The sequence below is a fragment of the Gilbertella persicaria genome (assembly GCF_025201335.1).
Source record: "Gilbertella persicaria strain CBS 190.32 chromosome Unknown B0P05scaffold_4, whole genome shotgun sequence".
Taxonomy (NCBI): domain Eukaryota; kingdom Fungi; phylum Mucoromycota; class Mucoromycetes; order Mucorales; family Choanephoraceae; genus Gilbertella; species Gilbertella persicaria.
In genome coordinates this window covers 299402-308369 of record NW_026251965.1, presented here as the reverse complement: position 1 = coordinate 308369, position 8968 = coordinate 299402, and positions in this window count along the sequence as shown.

Sequence of the window (8968 nt, the reverse complement as noted above, 5' to 3'; positions counted from 1 at the left end):
GGAGCTGTTCTCTGCTACCAGTTGCTCGTAATATGATATACCGATTCCTGGTTTTCAAACTACCCACAAGACAACTTCTTCACTATATACTTCCTGAGAAGTTCCCCTCACCTCTTTGTACCATTTTCTCAATTCATCTGGAAAGTGAACAACACCTCCTGTTCTATTTCCCACCAAAGAGGTTTTTTTGGAACAATCTCATCTTTGAATTTCTTTGGCCTACAACCACTGTCGAAGATGTTATTCAAGCACTGGTTACACTAAACTTCACTAGAATAGATTACTCACAAAGAAAAAATTTAACCGTTGTTGATATTATCATTACAGCCGTATCACAAGTTTGGAAAGCACACTGGAGATTTGTCATGGACAACGTAGCTTTTGATGCCTACTCCACTCTACAACAAACACGTACTGCTTTACAACTGCTTGCAGATGAAAAGCAAGTACACACAAGACTGTAATTCTTCTCGTATTTTTTTCCATTAATAACAGTGGATATCTTTTATTTATTCTGCTTAGTTTGCTTTCAGCATAATTGTATAATATAATTCAGTATGAATTGCGCCCGCCTCTTGAGTGATATTAGGTAACTTTACGCGGAGCAATAATAAAAATCTTTAAAAAAAATTCATAAGTTCCTACGTCTATGGCTATACTGTATTTTTATACTCTAGCTTTATTTTGCGATATACAAATCAATGGTCCTGCTTTCTATATTTTTTATCTATGTTGGCGTTGGCATATACGCCTCATGTTGCGAATCGCACAGTAGTCCCAATTCATAAGAAGGCACCGACTGATCTAGTCATTACTGTCTAATTATCTGACTACACTTCAGAAAGATGCTCGAATATGAATAACTTCTTCAAGCCAAGCATCGCTTAGCACTGCTCAAGTGGCTTAGAGATGCAGAAATGCCCTTGGCCAAGCTCTTCATCTTTCAAGACTATAATTGCTTCCTCACAGGAATACTCAAGACTGACCACTCTGTACTTATTGGAGTACTAAATGACCTCTATACATTTGCTTCCATCCCAAATCGTCTCTATGTAACATGCTACTACAAACAGTCTACTTCTTCCAACATCCAACCAAATGTTTCCATTTTTTTCTTTGGTTACAAATCCACGCCTAGACACACCATTAGATCAATGCTCTTCTCTCTATCTCTTTTTGCCCTTGCGCTCTTAAGGTATTTTATCTTGGTATAGCCATTCTTGTAAATTGATCAAGTCCGAGCAACCAAAGCCATATTGGACCATGTGTTCAAAAGAACCGTTTGCATGAAATTAATAAATAAACAAACTTTATGAACTTGATAAATCAATACCAATATGCAAGTACTCTATTTGTGTGTCAACAGAGAAAAACCTCTGGAAATAATTATTCTTAGACTAAAAAAACATACTCTTACTACAGTGTAACTGATTGTGTCTTTCTTTATCGTTTACGCTTTAATTTCTTTCATTTCTTTAATTTTAAAGATAAAAATGATAAATCTTGTCAGAAATACTAACAATTTTTTTTTATTTTTTTAAATGTGTTTATTGATTGAGCCGCGTACACTAAGAGTAATAGTCAAAGTGAAGAGGCGGGTGCAATTAAAATGAAAGTTAATAAAATAAAGCGAAACACACTAGACAAAATAAACTAAACTAAAATAAATTATATAGAAAAAGTTACAGGATTGAATGGCATTGATCCTCTTCAATAGTCTGACGAACATTGAATCGGATGCTTGCTAATATGGCCGTGGGCACCATGGGGTCTTGTCAAAGATAAATCTCATATGAGCAAGCCAGGTTTGTGAAAGAGTAATTATGAGGATTCTGTATGGTTTGATTCCTTTCCGTTGGCAGTACCAGATGTACGAGAAGTCCAGGGACAGAAGAGCCTCTTGGATATCCGATATTGAAGTGGTAGGCCAAAGAAACTCAAAGATGATTTCCTTCCATACCTTCTCTTTAGTTGGACAATGAAAGAGCATATGGCTAATAGAGTCAGTGGTAGTTAAGCACACCGGACAGAAGGGGGAGTCAAACACATGAGCATAATAAAATGTAAGAATCGACGATGAGGAATACACCCCAAGATATACCGGTATGTTACATTATGTTGAATGGTGGTAAGAGACAGAGACCAAAAGAATTTCCATTTCACTTCTGTAATATTTCTCAAGGCCAAAGGAGGAGCCATAGACGAGAGAACTGACTGACGAAATGTCTTAGCCGATGCCTTGATACTACAAATACCTTGATCATCTTGAAACCGAAATTGGTTGATCAAAGGCGCAAATGAGACCGTCGAGTCTTCAAGTGGAGCAGGACTACATACAGAGCTAAAAATGGCTGAAGTTTCAAACTCCCAGATGCAAGACCTTTGAAGACTGTGAGGGAGTACGCTTCCAATAAAGTAATGAAGGATCACGAGTATCTTTCCAGTGAACAAAGTTGAGTCTAGCATCAACTTGAAAGACATCTGACACCATCATTTTCTTGGCACGTAGGGGACAACGAAGGACGAAGAAGGGGAACGTAAAGCACAGCTTGCAAAGATAGGACCATAGCGGTAACAGTACTAAGGCTAGCATTAGCAAATGATCGAGGAAGACAATCAATGGCACGATATAGCATATTAATAGTGCCAGTTCTTTGTTTTTTCAGCCCTTGTGTACGAGAAGAAGGAAACAACAATGGAATCTGATGATATTTGCAGTCATTGATATTTCGAATATGAAGGCTAAGTAAGTACGTGACCGGATGAGCATCAATAGTATCTTGATTATACGCCAACAAAGGATGCAGCCAGCGAAAAAATAAAGCCGAGGCCTGAACCTGAATATCAATTACTCCAAGTCCACCTTTTTCTTTTGGCAACATCCATACTTTCCAAGAAATAACAGGAAATATATTCTTACGCAAGAATCGAATGGCCAAAGATTTCAATTGTTTGAAATCAGCAAGTGTCAACGGAGTAACCCGCAAGATATACCATATTTTAGACAATATCAGTGAATTCAAGACAGTGGCTCGGCCCACCACAGATAATGAACGTGTAGAGTGGATTTGTATAGCAGTCTTAATTTTTGTTATCATAGAACCCATAAAATTGACTCTTTGAATACGGCTTTGTATCAATGGAAAACCCAAATAAATTAAGGGTTCATCATCTTCGACAGAGTGTAAATGCTTGATACCCATTTGAGAGAGTGGAGCTTCCCAATAAGTCCATGTATTTCTGCCAGACACCGAGAAGGCTTCCATCTTTTCATGGCTGAGCTTTGCATTCGAGGCTTCGCAATATCGAGTCATATGCAGTTGTAGCCGAGCAAGATCAGTGGAATTATGTACAAAGACCAGAGCATCGTCAGCGTAACATAGAAGCTTCGTCCGTTCAGTACCCATTATGTAGCCTTGAAATTGACGATCATGGAGAATGGAGAGCAAGAAAGGTTCAAAAGCCAAATTATACAGAATAGGCGAGAGAGGATCACCCTGTTTCAATCCGCGTAATTTAGCAACTTCGGAGGAGAGATGACCATTGATGTTGATTCGGATAAGATTATCGCCCATTAACTTGTAAATGCATTTAATCAGTGGGGAAGGGAAGCCAAACTTTTTCATCACTTTCTTCAGGTAGTGTAAATTCACTCTGTCGTAAGCCTTTTCTTGATCCAAGAGAAGACCAATATCAGCATTTAAGGTACTAAAATCAGGATCATTATCCAGTTGTTCAGCGATCGACCATTTCCTTTGAGCGTCTTCCATTAGCAATTGACAGATTATACCATTTTCAGCGATAAACCGCCCTGGAATAAACCCCAATTGATGACGGCTAATAAGACGAGAAGATACCTCCATGAGTCGACGATTGACGATACGTGTGAACAGTTTGTAATCCGTATTTGCTAAGGACAAAGGACGATAGTTCTTCATATCCGCAGGATCACCTTTCTTGTACAGCAGACACATGACTGATTCATTCCATGACTGAGGAAACTTACTCTTCTGCAAAGCGTCATTATAGACAGTCGATATCAGATCATGATATGGAGGGAATTTTATAACCAAATACAAAATCTCATATGGCAGTCCATCTGGTCCTGGACTACTCTTACGAGGGGTGCGCTTGCTCTCGTTGAGTATGTCATCAACATCGATAGGCTGCATAAGTTTCTCCTGTTGTTCTGAGGAAATCTTCAAGTGACTAGGGATAGATCGAGTCATAGCCCTAAGAGCTACAGTGTCGGTGGGAGAAGGAGTAAATAGCGAGGTATAAAATTTAGTTGCTATACGAGAAATATCATGTTGCTCTTGACAAAGCTCTTCAGTCACTGGATCTCTCAATTCAATGAGGGTTCGCTGATTTTGTCGAGATACTTGTGTCCGCTCCAAAAAGCCTGTAGATTTCTCTCCATGTTCTCTCCAAAACTTGCCAGACTTTAAAATTTCGATCTCTGCTATCGACTGTTGTAAAGACTGGATTAAGGAATTGATATGATCCAAGCCTTGAAATATCAGTCCTCTATGCTTCTGATGCCGCATTGCTTTGTTCCTCTTAGATTGCAATTTATGAAATTGCTTTTTCCTCCAGTTCAGATCTTCCTTCTGATAGGATTTCACAAAAAGCTTTACCTCTCCTTTAATCCAATCCCATTGCTGTTGCGGTTTAGCACATTGTTTGATTTCTGTAAAACGTTCCATGCATGATTCTAAATGAAGTGCTAAAGCTTGTCTGAACTCTTTGTTTCGAGCTAAGAATGGATTCGCTTTCCAAGAACCAGGTCCACGATCAGATGAGTCTTGATACTTGAATGAGAACCCTAAGAGGTCGTGGTCTGTCCACTCTGGTGACAAAAATTGTTGATTGATACTAGTGATCTGATGATGAGCACTTGAACTACAAAAAATATAATCCAAGATTCCTGAGTTGTTACCACTATGCCAAGTAATCTGCTTTTCATTCCCAAAAATATCAATGTAATAGTCATCCAGTAAATCTGTCCATTCAGGAGGTGCACACAGTAAAGTGCCATCTAAACGGCGATCTTTATATTGATAGTTGAAATCTCCCATAATAAATATTGTGTTATGTGTATTGATAATCGTGTCCCTGACAATTGGAATATCAAGGAGCTCAGTATAGAGTGCTGATCGATCAGAATGAAGCGCTGAACGACCATAGATATTTAAAATTGTTGCTATAGATGCCATAGTAGAAGAATGTTCCAAATCTCGAGTTGAGTGAATATCAGCCACTATATATCGACCATTGTCAATTCCTTCCGAGACAGGTGTAATTGTAAAGTGATGAGAGAGTGATATGATGCCGCAATGTTGAGTCCAAATGCTCGACTTGCAGTTAAAATGGGTGTTAAGTAAATCTATAATAGTAGTATCTGAAGCATGAGTTTCTTGTAACACCAGGATATCATATCCAAGTGTTCTAAGGTATCTAATGAATTGTTGTCTTTTTTTGGTATTTTCTGATTTTTTCAAGCCACGACAATCGAGAGTGGCGAGAAATACTAACAAAGAATTGGGGGGGGGGTTTACAAGTCCATTACGTTAAGGTGCAAATCAATTTCGAAAATCCAAAACGTATACGTTTTTTCTGTCATTCTACTCATCCATGCTCATCCATGCTATTCCTTAATATTTTATCAATGTCAAAATAAGAGCAAAAAAAAAGAGCCAAGGCCAAACAAAGAATGCATTTTTATTGAGTCAACAATAGGTTCACATTTATAGATAATTGCTTGTATCAGGGTTTAGCATGATCTGTAGAGGTCCTTATTCCACACTTAAATCTCAAATAATAACAATTAATCTAAATAATTCACTAATCACTGCTGTACAAGGATTTACATTAAATGAACCATTCAATCTCTAATTTGCTCAGTGTGATTGACAGGTTGTTATATAAAGTTCTCCACTTAATTTAAGACATTTTATCAGATAAGGCAATGATTCCATAAATAGATGTAAATCATTTGTTGTCAGATATTTATCCATTAAAGTTACCGTATTGAATTCTGCAAATGACATTGTGCCTTTTGAGCTGGATGTGTCTTTAATATAAATAGAACGAGTAATTAAATTAGGGCTGTCAATATATGATAATATATAGTCGTTTATGCATCATAAAATTCTCCAATACCTTGACACTCTTATGAGCAAACATTCCCCCCCCTTTTTTTTATCAAGATCACCACAGCGTAAGTGATTACGTTTTACTTTCATATTTGGGTGGAGATTTCAACAATTGAAGAACTCTTCCATTTTTGATGAAAAATTTCTGCATACCTTATTTACATCATAAGTGTCTATATTTCTACTTTTGTATGTTCTTCAACACTCTGAATAGCATACAATATCTTTATAGCGCTATCGATAACAGGTTTTGTAAGATATCTAGAGTAAAAATGCTCAAAACACAGCTTAAACATGCCAATCTTTGATGGACCATTACTCGACAATATGACTATTAAAACAACCTGTTTTTTTTTTCATTTGAACCATGTTCTTTTGAGCCAAGGAATTGAATGGTATTATTGGCTTGGCTGTTTTGTGAATTTTATTTTATTTTTTTTTTGACCATGGAGGATCCCGAGAATTCGTGAAGATAAGATAAACAGGTTTTACTATACACTACCATAGTGAAAGTTTTTTGTATCTCTTTCAAATGGCGATGTTGTAATTTCTGACAGAAAAGCCTTACTAAACGACTTTACAAAACTCGACCACTTTTGTTTTCAATCTTCCACTATGACATTTTCCGTGTGTATGATGCGTTGATACGCTTTTGGGACGCAAAATAAAAGAGGTAACGACCAAGTGTACTAATAGAAGCTTCAAAAAAGAGACAATAGTACTCTAAAATATAAATAATCGTTGAAAAACTATAAGGATTACGCTCAAAGGGTTCACAATAGCATTCAACACAGCCAAAAACTGCTGATTTTTGTTTATTTACACAGCAACCGCATCATCAATTGACCATTCTTTTACTTCTTTATGTTCCTTGACACTCTAAGCAATTTACAGTGCTATTTACTAGTTCATAGCAATCAGGCTATATAGGAGGTTTTGAACGAAAATGCTCAAAACAAGACGATCTTTGATGCATTTGAGCATTATCCATGTTTGCGAAAAATATATTCGAGTTCTGCTGTAATAGTTGAGGCTTATGTAATTTAGGAGTGTGAAATATACTTTATTATTTTCTTATTCTTTTTCTCCAAAAAAACTATTTTCTAAATGACTAAAACTCGATCCTATTTATACTTTCCTAAAAGATAGTAAACCGTAGTATTTCTAGCAAGTTCGAGTGAATATCAGTTACTAATGAGTTGCTACGCCATTCTAGTATTTTTTAGGTAATTCCTTATTGGTCAATGGCGGAGTTTCCAACCATTACATCTGCTTGGCTAAGAGTGTGACTGTGTTTGTTTTATTTTATTTTTTTATCATGAGACGGCAAAAATTTTCATTCATTTTACTTTTTTTTGCATTATTATCAGCAGGGTTTTGTTCGCGTTTTAGGACAAGGAGTTTGCGCTTTGCCTCATCAACAGAGTAGCTGCTCTTCTATCAAGATAATCTCTCTCTTTTATTAGAGAGTTTTCCATAATTTGATAGAGCGCTCCGAAAGACACTTAAACACTGCTTTCCAGTTAAAAGAGTCGGATGAGTCGTAACGATGAGTCTGACTTCCCTTAAGTTAAACCCTGGCAACTTTTATGGAGAAAACCTTAAGGAACTGGATACTTATAAAACGTTTGCTTCTACGGCTCTTGGATGCAAAATCACTCTCTTTATGCTTGGGTTGGAGAGAGAGTTTTAGATGCTTACGCTTTTTTCTTGCACGCCTTTTTTGGGGTGGTGCTCTTCATGGCCGATGCTTTGCACTTCCTTTCAGTAGGGAAAGAGCACATCTTTTTGTTTGACTTTTCTGTACTTTATTTCTCTTGGCGAATGTTGCTTGTTTGAAACAAGTATCAATGGTGTTCGATTCCCAACATTCGTCCGCTTATTTGCTGACCTTTCCCTTAACTTTTCCATAGCGAATTGTTAAAACAGATCCCGGCGTTCCTATATATGTTTAGGCGTATATATTTATGTGTTCGTCGTTTCTTATCCTTCTGTCCATACCATGGGAAGCTTCTTTTCTTTTGTTTTCTTGAGAAAGAGAATAAGGGGAACTAAGTCGATTATCAGACAGAATGGAATGTAGTATTTATTCATTGTATTTATGTACAGTGAACTTTATCTATCATGACTTAACTCCCCTTGATAGATGCAAATACTACAGTTTCATAGGTTGGTCTTTAGAAAATCAATCGTCTTGGAGTCTGTTGGTGGCCACCTTCAGTCTAGGGCATATGGTTGGTTTTATCTTTAGATGGCTATCAATTTGGTCTTAGAATCCTGATAGTGACAATCATTGAAACACTTACTCCTAGGTAACTAGAATTACAGACTACCTAGAAAATGTTTAAAGCTTTTTTTTTTTACTTGTCAAGCGTAGAAAAAAAAGGCGGAAAGCATTGGAAGGGTAGTTGTCAAGGATAAACCAAACTTGACGCGTGGCTCTGGCTATCCTTTTTTTGGGAACTCAATTGAAACTGGTTTAGGTCCTCGTCCTGGTTCCCGGTAACAATTACTCATAGTATTTGGCTAAAGTACCAGTTTTTTCTTATTTAATAAATTGTCTATGTTCACATGACGTTCCAAAAAAAAAAAAAAAAAAAAAAAAAAAAAAAAAAATACTACCATAGTGTAGATTTGAAATCAATCCTTAAATTCAGTGTCGAAATAAATCCTAACAGAATTGGTTGAGACACTCGAATACAAAATAAGAAATATGATTGCTTTATCTTCTTTTATTTAAAGTTTGCGAAAAAAAAATTTACAGGAATAAATGTTTGTATTGTCTAATAAATACCTAATTGATCTTTTGAAAA